The sequence below is a fragment of the Carlito syrichta genome, unplaced genomic scaffold (genome assembly GCF_000164805.1).
Source record: "Carlito syrichta isolate Samal-C Ts95f unplaced genomic scaffold, Tarsius_syrichta-2.0.1 Scaffold54480, whole genome shotgun sequence".
In the NCBI taxonomy this organism is placed as follows: domain Eukaryota; kingdom Metazoa; phylum Chordata; class Mammalia; order Primates; family Tarsiidae; genus Carlito; species Carlito syrichta.
Genome location: NW_006998576.1, coordinates 30505 through 50146, shown reverse-complemented (window position 1 = coordinate 50146; position 19642 = coordinate 30505). Strand labels below are relative to the sequence as shown.

Genomic DNA, 19642 nt, shown 5'->3' with positions numbered 1-19642 from the left:
ACTACACAGAAGCCTAAGTACCCAACTGGCTGGAATTCCAAGGAGGATCATCTGTTTATCTTGGAGGCTTGCTGCTGGCTTCTGCTCCATCATCACTAAAGCACTTGAGGTAAGAGAACATGGGTAAAGACTCATTCATTGAATGACTGAGATAAGGGAACGTAGGTTAAAAACTCATTCATTGGGTACCTGAGGTAAGGGAACATAGGTAAAGACTCGTTTGTTGGACACCTGATTCCTGGGAATCTCCTGGGGTGGTGGTGATTGTCCAAGCATTTTCAGGATACCTAGTTGAGGGGTAGGCTGAGAAAGGGAAACAGAAATGTAAACTATCTGAGAAGGCATATTCCATTCATAGTCACTGCTGGGGGTTTTAAATATGTGCAACTGAGGGTTGAGTATGGAGGATGCAGTGGCAAAAGTTCATTACACCTAAGTGTAATCTAGAGAAGGTACCCCCACATTCTGATTGGTACAGTCTTATGTTTTCAAAAGCATATATTACCCCACTTGATCCTAACAGCAATAATGCCATTACACAGATGAGGAACCTGAGGCTTGCACTTTGCTGAGACCTTTGAAACCTAAATCCAAGTTTCCTAACTCCACATCCAGAGTTTTTACCAAAACTGGACAGAAATCTTCAGAGAACAAGGAAATACTGGCATTTGGTTGAATACCTACTGGGTATTTGTTTTTGGTTTTGGGTTTTGGGTTTTTTCCTATTTAATCCTCTTACAGTCCTGCCCAGTAAGTATGAACTTGTCCATTTTGCTGAAGAGGAAGCAAGTAAAGTTCAGCATTAAACAATTTGACCAACTAGAAAGTGGTGGGGAGTTGGGGTTAAAACCCAGTTCTGCCAGCCTCCAGAGCCAATTTTCTCTCCTCTCTGCTGGTCTAGTCTTTTTATATTAGATATGACAAAACAAAGACCCAAGAGGTTAAGTGACTTTCGGGCTCACATAGCCAGTCCAATGCAGAGCTGAAACCAGAATCTGACCCAGTGCAGCATGAAGATCTGGGCCGGGTTATTGTCTAATCGTTGCTGCCCTGAAATCAAATAAGGGTGTAATGAGGTACCTGGTAGTGCTTTATAAGCAGCCTTAACATTTAGTTGAACAAAATGTTGAAGGAAACCTGGGATCTCAAAATGTCTAAAAGAATGGTATCAAAGCTGGCAGCCGGGGGTACAGCCAGGTCAGTCCTATATATAGACATAATTGTTCACCAGCGTTTTCAGCCAGCTTGTCTGAGCAGCCTCGACCCTCCACAGGCCTGCTGTCTCCATGGGTGCCAGGAACTGTGTGGTGAATATCTGTGCATGCTGTATCATTAGGCCAATTGAGTATCTCACAGACAGCAGATAGCCCAACGGTGACTCTGTTCAAACAAAGAAAGGTACCGAATGGCAGGAACCTGAATTGTGGGCATGTAGTCCAAATGGTAAGCAGAGATGGCCTCTGTCGCTGAGGCACAAAACCACAAGGGGCACAGAAAATAATAGAGATATGGAGACTATTCCTAGATCTCCACTGGAAGTCCTTTCAGCAGTGACAAAAGGAGGCACAGACGGAGAGAGCTGTGGCAGATGGTCTCCATCCAGGAAGGAGCAGAAGAGATGCTGACGTCAAGAAAAAATGGGGGCTGTGACTCTAGTGACGACTCTATTTCCGATTCCAGGCTACTTGGCAGGGACGCAGGTAGGAGGAATGCTTATTTATCTTCAAACCTTACTAGTCTCTACACTTCACAATTATTTGAGCATCTGAAGAGATAAGAGCTTCTTATAACTGGAGGAGGATATTTCGCCAGACCACTGATTGGGGTTCAGTTGCTGCTGTGAGTAGAATTCTGACAGCATCTCTCTGCCCTTGCACATCTTTATTGCAGTTAATTAGTACTGTGGGTAGGGGTGGAGAAAGAGAATAGATCTCTGAGCCTCTTGAGGGTCAAAAATTGGAAAGCAGTTCCGTTGCACTGGGCCATATTGCAAAGAAGACAGCAGAGCCCAAGAGAAGAAGCTCCTCATTAGGAAGGCACTCGGAACCACTATGAACCATTGTGCAGGTTATGCACTGAACAACATCGGTGCACCATTTATTTCTTAATCTCTTTTTAAATATGTGCAGTACACAACATGCAAATTATATGTGACAGCCCTGGAAATCTAGCCCTGGATGAACGTTATGTCCCAGAGTGTAAACGACAGAGAAGAGAATTGATTCTAAATATAGCACGTTGTTAATACTGGAATCTACCCTGACCTGTTCACCTGGGTGCTCTGGTATATTTGGAGGTGACTTCAGATTTGTTTGAACTTACAGAACTATAGCACCTAGTGCTATTACAATTTAGGACACAGGCAGTTTTTGTGTGGAGCACACCACTCTTACCTTCAGTTCTCCAGAGTGAACTAGAAAGGTTTACCCAGAGGACAGCAGGAACAGATCAGCTAAACCACCACCCTGTGCGACAGTGGGAGGTTGGACATCAAACCTTGGTCAGCAGATTTCCCTGGTGGAGCTTGTGATGGCCATAGCCTCCAATTCTGTTAGAACCATCAGTGATGAGGTAGGGGCACAGTGGCAGCACCCAGCAGGCTCAAGTGATGCCATAGGAGTGACATCTCCATGGATGTCAGGGAGCCAGGGCTATTCAAGTGACAGAGGTCCAGTGAAGTTCCACTTGGCTGCCTGTGAGTAGAGATTAGAACTAGTTCAAGAATCTATGGAAGCAGCTTGGAAGCCACACACACTATTGGGAAGGAGAAGATCCACTTCCCAATGAGAAGACAGATAGGGCCTCTGCAGAGATGATTTCTAGAGATCAATAGGACATGGCCTTATCTATACCAAAGGCTGCCCAAGCCTAAGGCATGCTCATATCACTGCAGCAACAGGCTGGGTTGTAATAAAATGTTTCATCCTGTATTCCTAGCATCTGCAGGCCACAGAGAAAAGGCTCTACACCTGGACATATAAAGAATAAAGCAGTGTGTGCTTCCCAGTGGTCAGAGTGAGGCCAATGATAGGCAATCAAATGGGGCCATGGAGCCAGCAAGAATCAAGCAACTAGGTGTCCAGTAGGGAAGTGGGAGGGAACCCTTGAGGTCTTAATTAACCATAGAGTCTTGACACAGGATTAGGTTGACTGTTGTCTAAGAAGAGGACCTAGGGTTTTGTAGAGATTTTGTCTCATCAATAGGTGGAGTCTATTATTCCACTCCTCAAGACTGTGTTGACCACATGGCTTGCTTTGGCCAATGGGATGTTAGCAAGCATGCACAAGCAGAGACTTAGCATGAACTCACACACGGGAGCTAGCTCTCTTGCTGTTTTGAGGAACCTGCAAATGCCAACATGTGAAGAAGTGCGGACCTGCCTGCTGGATAATGGGAGCTAGGGGTCCCTGTTACCCCTGCCAGCCCTGCCTACAGCTTGCTGACCACCAGGCCTGTGAGGAGGTTATCCTCTGTTACCCAGTGTCCAGCCAATTATCCAGCTTCTCCTAGACAAATGACAAGGCCCAACAGGGATTGGCCAGGCTAACCCAAGTGAGGAGAAACACTGAGCTGACCTGCAGAATTGTGAACTAATTTAATGACTACTATAAGATTTGGGGTGGTATGTTACACAACAAAAGCGAATACACGCTGCAATGAATAATTGTGGATATATACAAGTTTAAAAGTAGAAATTACAAGAAAGAGTGAGAGACAGAGTGAGGTTTAAGAATGGAATGAGGTTCAGTGATAAAGGAAGAGAGGGGGAGGCTCAAGGAGCAAGAGGTTGCTAAGGAATGGGACAGAGCCATAGCAGAGATAAAAGGTTAGAATGGAGATGGAGGCTCCAGAATCAGTAAGTGTACCTATGTGCATTTACTTGGTAACTTTCAAAATGTGAACATTTATGGATTTCTTCATTATATCTCACTGAAATGTCATTTACAGAGAGAGTCTATAAGCCCTGCATACTGTCAAACACCTTGTATTATTCCTTTTCCTCCTTGCCTCTGTGGTTCGTGAGAATGACATCCTCATGCTTCAGTTTTGCACACTGCAGTTACTAATGGAGTTCAATCTGTTTTCACATAGTTCATCTTTTTGTTGTTCCTGCTTCTGTCCTTGGCCCATTTTGTCACTGAACATTTCTCTTATTCTACAAAATTTTTGTCATAAATGTTGCAACTATTTTCCTAGTCAATAGTTTACCTTTTAATTGTTTTTAAAAATCAAAAAAGTTGCAATATAACTTGCATGTAAAAAAATACAGTCGTTCAAAGGGTCAAGTTTGGTGACTTTGATGATGTATTTACCTATGTCATCACAATCAAGATTTAGAATATCCTTAGAAAATGTATTTATTTGTTTATTTTTATGGTTAGTGTATTTTGTATCTTTAAAAAAAATTTTTTTTTAGCTGACAAATAATTGCTTGTATTCATGGGTTACATAGTGAAGTTTCAATACATACAATGCATAGTGATCAGATTGGGGTAATTAGACATTCATCATCTCAAGCATGTATCACTTCTTCGTGTTGGGAACATTCAAAATCCTTCTTGTAGCTATCTGAAACTATATGATACATTACTGTTAATTATAGTCATCCTGCAGGGGTATAGAACCCTAGAACTGATTTCTCTATCTAGCTGTATGTCCAGACTTTTGGATGCATAAAATATATCTTAAATTTGTTATTGGTCAAATCTAACAATCTTTTCCCTTAGCTGTGTTGGCTTAAAAGGCCTTTCTCACACCAAACTTACATAAAGATTCACCTATATTTTCTTCTATTCATTTTTATATTTAACTTTTAGTTCACCTGAAATTTATTTTAATGTATATAGAAAGCATTGGTTCTTATTACTTCCTAAGAGTTTATAAATTATTCCATATTACCTTATCTCACTGATACACACACACACACACACACACACACACACACACACACACGGATCTGTTTCAATTTTTTTTTTTGATCCCAGAGTGTTGCAGACTTTTTAAAAAAATTCAATGGTTCTATAGTGCTTTTGAATAATGGTAGTGTAAGCATCCCCTTCCCCCAACCAATGCTTTTCTTTTTTTTTCAATATTGTCTTGGCAGTTCTTGCCTATTTATACTTCTCAGTGAACTTTAGAATCACTTTATCAGATTCTAAAAAAATACCTGGGAACTATGGTTTTTAATTATTATTTACATTTTTATTTCTTTAAGTCTGATTTGTCCAAGTAGGCTTTAGACTTCCTCAGGACAATAGTCATGTCTTATAATATGTCTTTGTCATCTCCACAATGTCTGGCACATAGAAGAAGCCTAGTAAATGTGCGTTGACATAGCAACCACTCCTCAGACATCTATGTCCCAAGAAGCTCTTAAAAAATAAATATTTTAAAACTGCCTGTCAAAAGAAGGAAATAGCAATGTATACTATACATTTAACTTCAACAAACCTAGTGAAATATTTTTAAAAATTGAAATGTTCATTAACATCAGAATGATTCTACACAAAATAAATTAATAGGTTAAATCCGAAGTTAATGCCAAAAAACTTCCCAAAGTCATTTTTTTTTGTACTTGGCTTTTATTGTTATATCGAACATTACTAAGTCGACGTAAGCCATTGCTCTTTTAAAATGTGTGTATGTGTTTGTGATGAAACTTAGTAAAATTGATTTCTGTTATAGACTATCTTCATATACAAATTTTTTGAACAAAGCCTTAAAAAAAGTAAACTAGAACTAAATCTGACTTTTTACCCTTGACTGTGTCCATTTGTTAGAAAATTCAATAAGGATAGTGCTGGATGTGCCCTCAGAGAGCCAGTTCCTTTATTTAACTGGTCAGGAATCTGAGACCTAGAAAAATAAGGTCAAGGTCATATAGTTAGTTCATGGCAGAGATGGAACTAGAAGCAACTCTGCTCATTCTCACGCTAGTGATGAGATTGCAAACTTCTTGACCTTTTCTCAAGACCAAATTAATTTAAAGTTACTTTTTTAGAAGCAGACTTTGTACATTTTTGCCCTTGTTTTTTGGGAGAAGAGTGTCACAAAATCAAACTAACAACAAGGGCCCTGAGACTCTAAAAAGATACATTTTTGCAAAAAGATAAACCTATTTGTTTTAAAAGAGCAAGATCACTTTCAGAACCAAATGACAGCCCAATAAAGCTACTGATGATTATATACAATGGGCATAAAAAGTCAAAAGAGGCAGACAGATAAAAAATGTGGCAGTACATGCCAAAGGAAAAGTGACTTTCAGCAGACACTATAAATGGAAAAAATCCATCAAGCTGACAAAGGAGATGGAGCTGGGAGGCAGCTGGAGGCATGTGGGGTGGTAGTGAAGGAGAAAGCATGAAAAACATTTAAAACAGCTCTCCATTTCACAGGATCTCACAGATGACTTCAACTACTGAGATATTTGGAGGTGGTTCCCAACTTATGGAAAAGGAAACTTCATGACCAAAGTGAAAATAATCTAATCAGAGGAGAAATGCCCCCATCAAAGGCCATGCAGCCAGAATGCTGTCTGACCAGAGACCACCCATTGCCTTCAGCCAGGGAAAGATGAGTTACAAGTCTTAAGTGACAGGTAAGCGACCCATAGCTCTTTAAATGAATACAAGAAAGGAGTTAACAGATTCATACATTACCCCTCAAGCAAAAGGGAAATGCTTATGCTCAGTCTCACCTTTAGAAAAATAGGCCGGGTTTGTTGGTTCAGCCTGTAATCCCAGCACTTTGGGAGACCGAGGCAAGTGGATTGCTTGAGTCCAGAGGTTCGAGACCAGTTCAGGCAACTTGGTGAGACCGCATCTCTACAATTAAAAAAAAAAAAAAAAAGCCAGGTGCGGTAGCGCCCCCCTGTAGTTCTGGCTACGTGGAAGGCTGACGCAGAAGGATGGTGGAAACCCAGTGGGTAGACACTGGATTGGCCGCGAGTGTGCCACTGCATTCCAGCCCGGGTGACAGAATGAGACTCCAACAAAAAGAAAAGAAAAGAGAAGGGAGGGAGGGAGGGAGGAAGGAAGGAAGGAAGGAAGGAAGGAAGGAAGGAAGGAAGGAAGGAAGGAAGGAAGGAAGGAAGGAAAATACCAAGAGGAGTGCAAAATCAAGTCACATCCCATCCTAAGGATAAAGTTCTAGGAAGCTCCACAAACCTTAGGTACACTAACAGTTTTCTAACACTTGCGTAGTTGTCAATAAAATGAGGCTGAGCTTATCTTTCTTTGATCTCTTTACATATTGGGGCAAAAAGAGTATTTTCTCAGAAAGACAAAATAAATAAACATGGAAGTTGTTCCCTGGAAGCCAGGTTTCTCTGGCATACCTGAATGATTTAGTATTGAAACATTACAATAAATGTATTTGTAAAAAGCAAGGCAAAATTTCAGGTGGATTGTAGATTCATATGTAAAAGGTAAAATAATAAAGCTTCTAGAAAATAACAGGGAAATATCTTCATGGCTTTGGGGGTAGATACATATTTCTTAAGCAGGACACAAACAAGCACTGACTACAAAGGAAAATGATAATTTGGACCATATAAAAATCAAAAACTTCTGATGAACAAAAGGCACTATTAGGGGAAAGACTGAAAAAGTAAGCCACAGAGTGAGAAGATATTTGTGATACATATATATAGTAAATGACTTGTGCCTGGAGTATATAAAGAACTCCTACAAATCAATAAGAATAAGACAGATAAACCAAACTTTTTAAAAAAGAGTTAAGCAGATGCTTCATCAGAGAGGTTATCCCAATGACCAATAAACATATGAAAAGGTGTTCAATTTTATTGTTTGGCAGGGAAATGCAAATTAAAACTCCAGTAAGATTCCACCATATACCTATTCAATGGCTACATGAAAAAGACAAACTAAACCAAGTAAAGATGTAAAGTCATTGGAGTTCTAATATAAAGCTGGTGAAAATGGAAACTAGTGCAACTCCTTTTTAAAACCTTCTAACAATATCTACTAAATTAGAATACAATAATACTCTATGATTTAGCAATTTGACTCCTGGGTTTGTATTACAAATGTGCTCCAAAAGACATCTCCAAGAATGCTCAGAAAAGCATTTATTGAGTTAATAATAATACTCATTATAGCCCCAAAGTACAAACAAATCCAAGTATCCATCAACAAGAGAATGGATAAATAAATTGTGCTATATTCTTATAATGATATACCACATAGCAATAAAAACAAACCACTATTACTATGACATGAAGAAATCTCTCAAACACATCATTGAACAAAAGAAACCAAACACAAAGGAATGCATACTATATAATTTCATTTATTTAAAGTTCAAAAGCAGGTACAACTTTTTTCTATAGTGATAGAAGTGAGGTTCATAGCAACCTTCTGGGAGGCAGGTGGGTATTAACTAGGAGGGACTCCTGGGGTACTAATAATATTCTGTTTTTTGATCCAGGTTGGATTATACAGAAACGCTCACTCTGTGAAAATTCATTGAGTTGTGTGTTTAGGATTTGTGTACTTTTCTGCAGTAGATTACTTCACTTAAAATTTTATCTAAAACTGGTTGCACAACAACATGAATGTTCTCGACACTATTGAACTGTACACTTAAAATAGTTAAAATGATCAATATTATGCTATATATATCTTACCACAATTAAAAAAAATTTTTAAGGAAGTAATCAACCTTGCTGACACCTGATTTCAGACTTCTGGCTTCCCGAACCATGAGATGAGGCCAAATCTCATTCCATCACACAATGTCATCATATAAAAGTGAACATGATGTGCCACATTTAGTTCCATTGAGTTCCCATGCCAGGATTTTTTTAAGCTCAACACTGTTTCTGATTTTTGTCACAAATGTCTGCCACCCCAAATAAATATTTTTCTAATGAAACAATTATCTAAATTTAAATAAGGGGTCTCATTTCATATACTAGATCTAGTAGAATAAAACTCATCACTTCATCAAGCTGTTTTAGGTCAACTTTGCAGAGTGAAATCAAACTAGTAGACTTAAAAACTCAAGGCAAGCTTCCTCCATCTACACTTACAGGCCCCTGGAGGGGAAGCCTGGATACAAGCACACAGGCCTGGGATGCCTACTGAGGCAGAGTACTTGCTGGCTGTTGCGGTCCTCACCCCCATGGTGTAAGGGAACAGATGCCAGGGTTGACCACAGTATCTCTCCCCATGAACCATGTCCAAAGCATACTAAGGGGTTGGGCCAAGTCACAGGTCCATAAAGCCACAGTCCCAGCCTTGACCTCCCCAGCAGCATTCTTTAGAGCACTCAGCATTGTTTGAAAGAAGTCTGTCTACAGGGAAAGCTTGTGTAATATGTGTGTCAGACACTCCATCCATCGTCCAACCACACATTAATTTACCCAACAAATTTTGGTTGAGTATATATTTGAGGCCCTCTCCTTGGTTCTGCCAGAGAAAGAAGCTCTAGGCTCTGTGAAAATCATCTTATAATTTTAAAGGTGTCAAAGGTTTACTTTGAAAAGACAATATAGGATAAGGGTATCCCCTGGACAGCACTGATGGGACATGTACAAAAAGTAGACACCTGCACTTATCCCTTGGGTGTGCCATCACCCTCCCTAACCACTGTCTTGTATCTGCTTCCAGAACACTCATTCCAGAATGTAAAGTAGACAGGAGGTGCAGAGAGCAGAGGAGGCTTAATTTCAGCCTTCACTTGGATCAGTGGGCACAGTAAATCTATCCTCATACTTGGGATAATAGATACCCTTGGGATTAGCCGTATGTAACCAGCTCTCTTCTGGGGGAAAAACAACAAAACAAAACAGTAGCTGCCACTGCTCCCTTCTTCTTCAGAGCAGAATCCTGGTTTTGTTAAGGCATCTATCTTCCTCTCTGTGTTTCATGACCGGTCCCAGCCATACTTTGAGCTTCAGCTCAGAGCCAACAGTGACTTTCCCCTCTCCCTCTACCAGTGGTGGGTCTAGGCATGAGCTTGCAAGGAGCAAACTTCAGCCTGATGCCTGAGAGAAGCACTGTGGGGGGCTTCTGGGAAAGTTTCCTCTCTCAGGCAGAGACTGTTTGTGGCTCTAGGATGCTGGGGCTATTGCAGCCCAACTTATCACCAGCTTGGGATGAAGCCAGCACACGGGTGGCCAGGCAGAAAGAACCCTGGTCTGTTCATTGTAATGTCACTATAATTAACAAACTCTGGAGACCCACATGAGCCTCTCACGATGGGAGGTAATGTTTCCTTATTAGATAAGCCTATTTGAGGCAGGGTTTTCCCAAGGCATCCTGATTGATACAGAAACTCTATGAGCAAGGTTAGAAATCCCCTTGTAATTAACTGTTCAGTGGAATCAGACCAGGACAGAAGCAAGATTGAGATTCCACAAAAGCTGCTTAGGGCCACTGGTCCACTAGCTTTCCTGTTCTCATTAAGCATCAACAGGGCGATGGCAGACACGTTGGGCTATAACACATCTGTTTTAAAAGGGGCCAGAGAACACATATACACTAACAAACTTGGATTAGACTGGTCATTGTTTGAATGACTTCTTATTCCTAGATTTTTTTCTGCTCAAGAAGCAAATTTCTCAACTTGCTACCCTTCCTTTAAAGCCCCTTTAAAGAAAATTGAAATGATTTTTAACAGCTATCAGAGGCAGAATATGAGCCACAGGGCATCCTGGGGAAGCATTTGGCTCTTATTCCAACTTCAGCCAGAGAAATAGCTATGAGGAGTCATCCTCAGCCCTGTCTTCTGACATTCTGACTCAGCAAGGCTGGGTTGGGGCACTGGAATCTGCATTTTTCACAAGTTCCTCAGGCAATTCTAATGTAGGTGATGCAGGGACCTTGCTTTCGGGAACATTGGTCTAACTACCCAAAATCAGTGCCTGTTTATTTCTCTAGAGGAGCCTAAGGTACGGGAAAGATGGAGCTTTGAAGTCATAGCTCTGCCAGAGCCTGTTTTACCAAACCTTCGTTTCTTCAAATGTTAAATGGAACTACAATACTCAGTTCTCCCAACTGCTGTGAGGATGGAATACTGAATGGGAACGCCACAGTGTTGCTCAGTCTCACCTATTTGTTGGCTTATCAGTGCTTTTACTCTGCAAGGCTCTTAGGACCGGAGCCCTCTCGCTCTCCCACCGTCTGTGCCAGTGCCTGGTCTCTCAGGGTGGGTCTAGGCCTCCTTTAATGAATTCACCCAGCTGACCTTTCCACCCCCATACAAGAGGAGAAATTCCCCTCTGCACACCTTGTTTGGTGCACACCTGCTCATCCTCCCAGGTCAGCCTCTCGCTAAAGCTGCCCTGGTTTCTGAACACTGCTCCTTAGGCCAGAGGTTCAGTATGATTAAAGTGAGGAGAAAGGCCTCTCCTATTTAAGAACTAGCATGCCAGCCTCTTTCTTCCTATACAGGAAAGAAGAAGGAGGGGAAGAGAATTGGTGAAACTCAGCCTCTAGCTGACTTCCAGGCAATTCAACATCCAACACAAATTTATCAAACACTTACTATGTGCCAGACACTGGGCAGTGACTGAGTCTGCCTCTGGCCCCTGCCTCTTCACCACCCTTTAGCTCATAGAAACACACTGAGAGTCAGAGTCTGGAAGGTGACGGTTGAGCTTTCTTTGGCCTGAACTCCCCCTTCTCACCTCACTTCCTGTAATCTGTCCTCCTCCAGTTTCCTAGCACCAGGGAAGGGCCTTTCTCTGTCTTGCTTTCCTCGAGGGACCTGCACTGTGGGGGCACACTCAGGGTCAGTGATCTCATCTGAGCCTTCCTAGTCCTAGCACACTGTGAGGCCATCCATACTGAGATGGCCCAGGGTATGTGCTGCTGAAAGTTCAAGACAGAACTCATTTGAAGCTTGCAAATGCCTTAGTCTTTAAGGAATTCATTAGAGCCCCTTCAAAGTTGTCCCTGTCTATCCTTTGTGCTCCATCCCAGCCTCATGAGTGGACTTGGGGTTAGCAGTGTGAGTTTGCATAAACTCCCTTCTCCTCATCATACCACTCATGGTGCTCAGGGCAGACAGAAGAAGAGGACGCCACTGTATGCAGCCTCAGTGGATAATGCTTGTCCTGTGTTTTTCTCTAGACTTCAAGAGAGGAAGCAAAATCCTTTTAGTCCTTGTGAAAATTCTCCGTGTAGAAATGATCCTGACCTTGCTATCAGCTGCCCCCTACTCGGGCAACCTAATTCTCAGCCAGTCTGGACCAGGGTAATTCCCTATGCCTGTGATCTCTTTTGTGTCCTCCCTAATAGGCATCTTGCTTTAGGGAATATTGGTCCAACCACCCAGGACCAGTGGTTTGATATCTTTATAGTCTTTGGTCATGTTCAAAACTGAACATCAAGAATTAATAAGGGTCTAATGAATGCTCACAGGAACAGGATGATTTCCAAACGATGAGGTGGCACAATATACTTCTTTTAATACTTATTGGGGTTCAGCTGGTCTGTGGACACAGAGCCCGATTAAAACTCCCTATAGTTGCAACAAGCAGACCAGGAAAGGGATTTAGTCATAGGCCCTGGGGCTCAGGAATTTCTCAATACAGAACTTTGGGGAACAGCCTAAAGGAAATCTCTGCTCCTAGGAGAGTCCTGAAGGGCCATGAGATGGACTCAAGGAGATGATACTGGGGTCACTCAAGACTCCACTCCAGGCTGACCCTTGAGACCTCCTCCACACAACCCATTCCCAGTCACATCTGGGTGGTTCCCATCCTGAGAGCAGGCTGCACGACTTGGCCCTTCTGTGCCTGATTCTGGGCTATCCCATTAGCCTGGGGCACCACATCCTCATCCTCCAGTGACCAAGCCCCCTTTTCCTTTCAATGTGCTGTTCCCATATCCCTTTTCTGATACCCTCGTGACTCCTCCCATTGCAGTCCTATGGCAACTTACCTGTATGTTGCTTAATGAATCCCAGTCCTGGTTTGTGACATAGTAGTAGTTCCTACAACCCTCTTTCCCACTGAATGACTTCGCCACTCTCTTTCAGGAGGGAGGCTTTACCCCTTAAAGGGGGAAGATTAAAAGAGATAATACATTAATCTCAGGTTGGTAGAAGGCAGAGATGTTTCCCAGCATCCCTCCCTGACCTATCTCCTGCCACCTTTAATCTACATCAGAAGGACCAGGGTAGTTGGGCAGGAGCCAGATATTCTACCTTCATTTACCAATTGCCTGCCACATGTGAGAATTCCATTTAATCCTGACTGTTCACTTCATCAGTCAGACATCGATATCCCCATTTTGCAGATGAAATTCGCCAAGTCAAGGCAGAGGGCTAGAATCAGGATTTAAACTCAAGTTTGACTCCAAGCACATGCTCTTGCAATGGTCACGTTATGAATCTTTGTTTGGTCATATCATCCAGTACAATGCCTTGTACAGAAACAAATCCCAATAAATGTTTGCTAAGTTGAAAGTATCATCTCAGTGTGTTGAAGTAAAGCAAACTGGTATCTCAAATAATTTAGAAGGGGGAATGCGCCCCTTAAAAAGGGAAGAGTAAAAAATTTCCAGCATGACTCAGAAATTCCAGCTATGATTCAGCAGAAAAGTCTGAAATGATAGAGACTGAACCAGATGCTGTGGCCTTACTCCTGCCACCTTAAATCTACATCAGAAGGCCCAGGCTAACTGGTCAGGAGCCAAACATTTGCTTCACCAGTGCAGGAGCCCCCTCTGGGGTTATGTCTGTTAGTTTGTTTCTTAAATATTCTCAGCAGAGTATATTCCAGGCTCTCATTTTGGCAGCATAAGAGACCAGGATCTCCGTCCCAGATGGAGACACTGGCCCTCCCTTCCTCTGCCATCCAGAAGAGCCCTGGAGCTAAACTCCTGGCCATGGGAAGTCTGTTCCTTCCCTGTGGGCCTCAGGGCCCACACGCCCAGCAGCCTCTTCCTGAAGCATATCTTTTTCTGTGGGAGCAAGGAGGCTGCAGAAGGTTACCGCCTCTCTGTTGCCACTCCAGCTTCAGCCAGAGATGCCTGCCAACTGTCTCATACCACCCTCTCCAAATCAGTGCACTTAGGATTTCCTCCTCAAAGTCAGAGGCTTTGCCCAACCACATGGGTGCCATGTGGAGGGAGCAAATGCCACCACCAGGCTTCCCCAAGGACTCTGGGACAGTACATGTCCTTTTAAGCATCCTCCAACTAACGGATTGTAAAGTCCTTGCCACAAATAACTTTCCCTAGAGCTGCTAGGGGAAATGAAGGGCTCATCCTTTCCTTCATTCATTCATTCATTCAGTCCCAGTGTTTATTCATTCACTGCCAACTTTACACGTGTCTCTATGCTGTTGTCTTCCACGGCATCTGGTTCAGGCTCTATCGTTTCAGATTTTCCACTGAGTCATAGCTGGAAGCAGCAGCAAGGGTGTCCATTCAGATCTCTAAATTTACATCCCTGAGTTTGGCTTCCTGTTCTGGTCATTTGACCTTGACAGGAACTGACTTCAGAGCAATCAGTTGGAATCAGGCACGAGGCAGACGGCTCCAAGGCAGAAAGGGGCTCAGCCTCAGAAGTTCCTCCCAGGGCCTGCGGTCAGAGCGGGTTGCCTCTGAGCATGTCTCTGCCAGTCCTGGCACTGCCTGTGGTGAGTCATGACAGGTTATCATGACAGGTTACTGTGACTTTTGGCTGGATGTGGGAGCCACAGGCACGTGGCTCTGGGGCCTGATTCCCACCCCTGCTGCTCTCTCAGCATTCTCTTCTGGGTTTGGAGATCTATGAGCAAAGTGAGAAAACTCATAATTCTGTTCCTCTTAGTGTAAACATTCTTGTTCTTGGATTCTTTTCTGAGAACAGAACAAAATTTAAAGTAAAGAGAGCCAAAAGCATAAGTGCCCAGGCTAAAGCGTGGGACTGAAGAAATACATTTAGAAACATGTGCAGCCATCTCTGTGTTGGCTGTGTGACTTTGGGCCTGTGGTCTAACTTTTCTGGGTCTTATGCAGTTCATGAGACTCAAGAATGCTGTGGTAAGGAATAACCGTGTATGTGTGTGTGTGTGTGTGTGTGTGTGTGTGTGCGCTCATTCATTGATTTAACTATTTTCCTGTGCCCACTTACACTAATGACATAAAAAGCACCCAAACTACTAAATAATGTTGTCCTGCCATGCCGTGGACAGTCTTGTGACATTGCCGTGAAGGAGACATGGTTGCTCTTATTTTCTGTTTCTTCATAAGTTAACAGGAAACACAGGGTTCTGTTGTTAAGCCAACCTTCTCCTTTTCCAGTGGTGCAAATGCTCCAGGCGCACACCCAGCTGAATGGCATCAACATCCCTGGCTCTGCTCGCTGAGACACCAGTGCCTTTTGGAAAACTTCCCAGAGTTGATTGTCTCTCCCGGCTTCACAATGTGAAGGTAGCTGGGTTTTATTATTCAGACATCAACAAAAACAAGACAAATGGGAGAATCTTCCCGAAGAAACCACCCCCACTTTCCAGGGAGACACATTATTTGAGACACTGAATCTACCATTTGACCATTTCCATCTAAATTCACATACCAGGAATACGAAGGAGTCAAGGCAAGTATAAGTAGGATAAAAATAAACAGGGGACACTGAAACGTTAGAATGTGCAGATCATATATCCGATGCTAAGTCAAGTTTATTACTGAATGACAGTAAGCAGGGGACCGCCATGGTACATACATAACTTGCCAAGAAGCACAATCTGCCCTAAAGATACTATTTAATTCTTCCCAGACCAGCACATTCTCAGCGTAGGGTGGAGACAAGGAGAGTAGCACGTTACAGTCCCCTGGACATTTTTCAAACCCTACAGGCTCACTCAACGCGCATCCTCCCCACCCTTCCACAGAGATTTCAGTGTGTCTTTCTGTTTGAGAAGCATTATGCTTTTCTAGGGACATTCTCCCAAGGATAGCCCATGGTGCTTTCAGGCTACTAATGGACTACAGCATAGAAAAATGAAATTTGGCTACTTCCTGCCAATCATATTCTTCCCCAGGGCGAAACCCTAGCCCAGGTGGTTGAATCTTAGTACCAACTCTCAAGGCTCACCACCAGTCTTTATGAATTTGACTCTTTTCCTTTAGTTAAAAGAATTGTTTAAGCTTACAGGCAACTTTAAGCCACTGGTAGCCATGGGAGATCAGAAAGTCATGGATAATTGATATCCATTGATAATCCCCAAACCTCAATTGCATCAGTAATTTCAACTTTTCCTCCAAAAATATCCTCTTATTGGCGCTGCTAATAATGCAGCTATCCTGACTGGTCTGTGCCCTCTCTCTTATCCTTATATCAATTCATCTCCCAGAAGAAGTGGTAAATACTGAGGAGGTCTGTGGGCAGCCAGTCAACCAAGGAAAAAGCTGTCATATCCCACAACAGAGAACTGCTCTGTGTGTGTGCCCCATTTCAAGAAAAGCTAGCACAGAAAAGTCCAAATCTTAAAATCTACAAATTAGTACATGAGGACTACAAACTATGTGTATTGCAAACAGATTTTTACCTCTTAAACAGACTCACTATGAGATTCTTTAGACCAATGGTTATTAATTTCTATGGTTTTTTTTTAACTCCTCTTAGAAATGAAAGAAAGTTAAGGACCCTTGTCCCAGAAAACTGAATTCACACATATGTACATAAAATTGCATTTACAATTTAAGGGGTCTCACAGAACTTCTGAGCAGCTTGCAGATACAAGGCAATATATGGGGCTTAATGCAGACAATAGGTATATGTAGCCAGGCATGGTGGCACATGCCTGTAGTTCCAGCTACTTGTGAGGCTGAGGCAGGAGGATCCTGAGCCCAGGAGTTTGAGACCAGCCTGGGTAACACAGTAAGACCTCATCTCAAAAAATTAATTAATTAATTTTAAAAGTAGATGTCATCCCTTTCTTCTGTTAGCTTAAACCTATAAGAAAGAATAGTAGACCCTACAAAACTGGCAGTGTTAAGTGTTATAATGAAAGACATACAGTGTGCCAACATAATGTATACATAATTTAATTACGTATCTTTTATCAGGTACAGTGGACAAGCATTAACCAAACCTGCTTGAGTTACTTTAAAGACTACACTCTAATATCCTTATAGAACATCACTTCAAGATATATATATCTGTTATTAATACCTAAGGTCTATTGGGAGCCTCTGCATAGCTACATGTGCAGAGGGCAGAGTAAGAATCAATTGTTTCTAACAAGGACAGGGTTGTCAGGAATGACATCACAAAGAAGTTGACATTTAAGTGGAGCCCTGAATGTGATTTTAAAAGAATTCATTGGGTGGAAAGACATAACATTAATGTGTTAGGAATCACAACCGGTGGAAGGTGAGCCAGCAATAAATATTATACTTTCCTGAATTCAAGAGTCATTGGCATTTATAAAAATTTAGGAGCACATCAAATGCATAGATAATAGGTCTATTTGAAAGCCATTTTCTCCTGCCTTTCATATCCTCATGATTTTATTTAAAGGAATGTGTTCCCTCCACAAAGGGGGCTCTCACAAATGCCATCTGAAGTGTTTTGTTGGCTTTCCAGACCTTGAGCACCAACGGCCTCTCCTGATAACACAAGATTGAAATGAAGTGCCAGGCCAACAAAATTCACGTGTGTGCAATGCCAAACTCTGACCCTGGCATGGGGAGGAAAACTGTGTGTGCCAAAGGCAGCTACAGTTTTAGGAAGATGGTTCCCAGGTCAGGAATATCAAAGATGGAGGTTTTCATGAAGGGCTGGTACTTGACAAGTTTCGCTTTATCAATGCTTGGAGAAAGTAGCTTTGCAAAAATTATTTCTTGAATGAATAAAAATCGTATCTATAAGAAATTCCAGAATTTAAACTCCTTACTCCCTCTTTAACAACGGGAGGTAGAATTTCTTGGTCATGTGTCTCTATTTTTTAACTGAAAATTCATCATGAATATTGACACCAGGTGTTTTTCAAAATTAGATCTGCTTTAAATTGGAGCTGTTTTTCTTTTGTTTTCAAATGTGAGATTAGACTCCTGTAAAAGAGGAGGGGTTCCTCTGGTTAAAGCAGAGTGACAGAGCTGTAATCAAGGGGGGAATAGGACTCACCACTCAGCCCTCCAACATCCAGTTATCTTTAAACCCTTGCCTCTCAACGTGTGGTTCACAGTCCAGCAACATCAGCGTCCCCTGAAAGCGTGTGAGAAACACAGCATCTCAGACCTTACCCCAGGTCTCCCAAGTTAGAATTTACATTTTGACAAGATCCCAGGTGATACAAATGAACATAAATGTTTGAAAAGCTCTACTTTCAGGAACTTTCAGCCTTGGGACATACAGTGCTTATAAACTTAGAAAAAATGAACTCTAGGTGGAAGTTATTTTCATTTTAAGATGGAAATAAATGGCAGGCAAAGTTGTTTTCTCAGGAAGTTTGTGAAGCAAGAAGGTACCCCATGATCAAAGATCTTAGCAGGGACGGTCACTCTGCATTCCACTGAGGCCTTGCTGACCTTTGGAGGAGCCACAACACCTTGCCTCTGGAAATTAAGTGCTACGCTGGGCCTCTGCCTTGAGAGTCCATCCTCCCCAGTGAAATCACAGAGCCCACATCAGAAGCAACAACCTCCAGTTGCCCCCGAGCCCACAGTGGATACCACCACAGGATCTTTAAAGGATTTTGGCATCCCCAATGTATTTCTCAATTCCCTGGGCCATCTTGGGGATGCAGTTAGGAGGTAGGTGAACAGGTTATACTTAATAAAGCCACTCCAGTAGTCCTATCTCTCTAAGAATATATATGCTTCCTTTACAGCACACCAAAGAATTTCTGGTACCTTCAATTAATCTCATATAAACTACCTGGATTTTATGTAAGCCACCTAAGTTTCAGTCAAATAAATGAGCAGATAGAATCATTACCAGCTATTCAAAAATCTAAAATAAATGTACCAGTTTGATAAATTTTACCCTCAAAATCATTACAGAGAAACGATGATCCTGAGGCTCCTAGAACTAAAACAGTTATAGGCAACCCACTAAAGTCCCACTTGATGATTTAACCTTGATGACTGGAGGATCTTAGAGTAGCACTGAAGGTTCAAGTACTATCACAGAATCATGGCCTCTCTCCCATTCCTGAAGTTAGCTCAGAGACACAAAATAAGGGGGATGTGGTGTCTTTGAAGAAAGATACTGCAACAACACAAGGACACAGTATAAACCTTCTCTTTGGCCTTCTCGAAAAGGAGCTCCTGGCCGTTATGAAATTAACTATCTCATGATTAGATCCTGGCATTAAGCTGATGTGAATGCCTAGGGACCTGGAGCACTGCTATGGTTTGCCAAATAGAGTAGGACCTTGTGAAAGTTGCAGGATAAAGTTTTAGATCAATCATTCCACTGTGGGTACAATGCATTGTTGAACTCATCTGAGATTATTATCTGTTACTAACTGCATAGCTGGAATAAATATACTTGTCTCCCTGACCAGTGGAGTGAGTGTTATTAAATTAGAAAGACCCAAGTGGAAGTCTATGGAACTACCCTCCCTCTAAAATAATCAATCAAAAGTAATATATCATCAAGGGGATTTCCTTTTTTTTTTTTTTTTTTTGAGTTGGAGTCTCACTCTGTCACCCAGACTGGAGTGCAGTGGCTGTG

At 42.1% G+C, this 19642-nt stretch overlaps 1 long non-coding RNA gene across 1 annotated transcript in view; it reads left to right on the top strand.

Annotated features, from left to right (window-relative positions):
• LOC110594719 overlaps positions 1 to 19642 on the top strand; it is a 32384-nt gene continuing 12742 nt past the window's right edge. Inside the window, exons 1-2 of the long non-coding RNA XR_002481412.1 lie at positions 1 to 109; positions 6397 to 6599. This is a non-coding gene — a long non-coding RNA (uncharacterized LOC110594719). The remainder of the gene's footprint in view (positions 110 to 6396; positions 6600 to 19642) is intronic.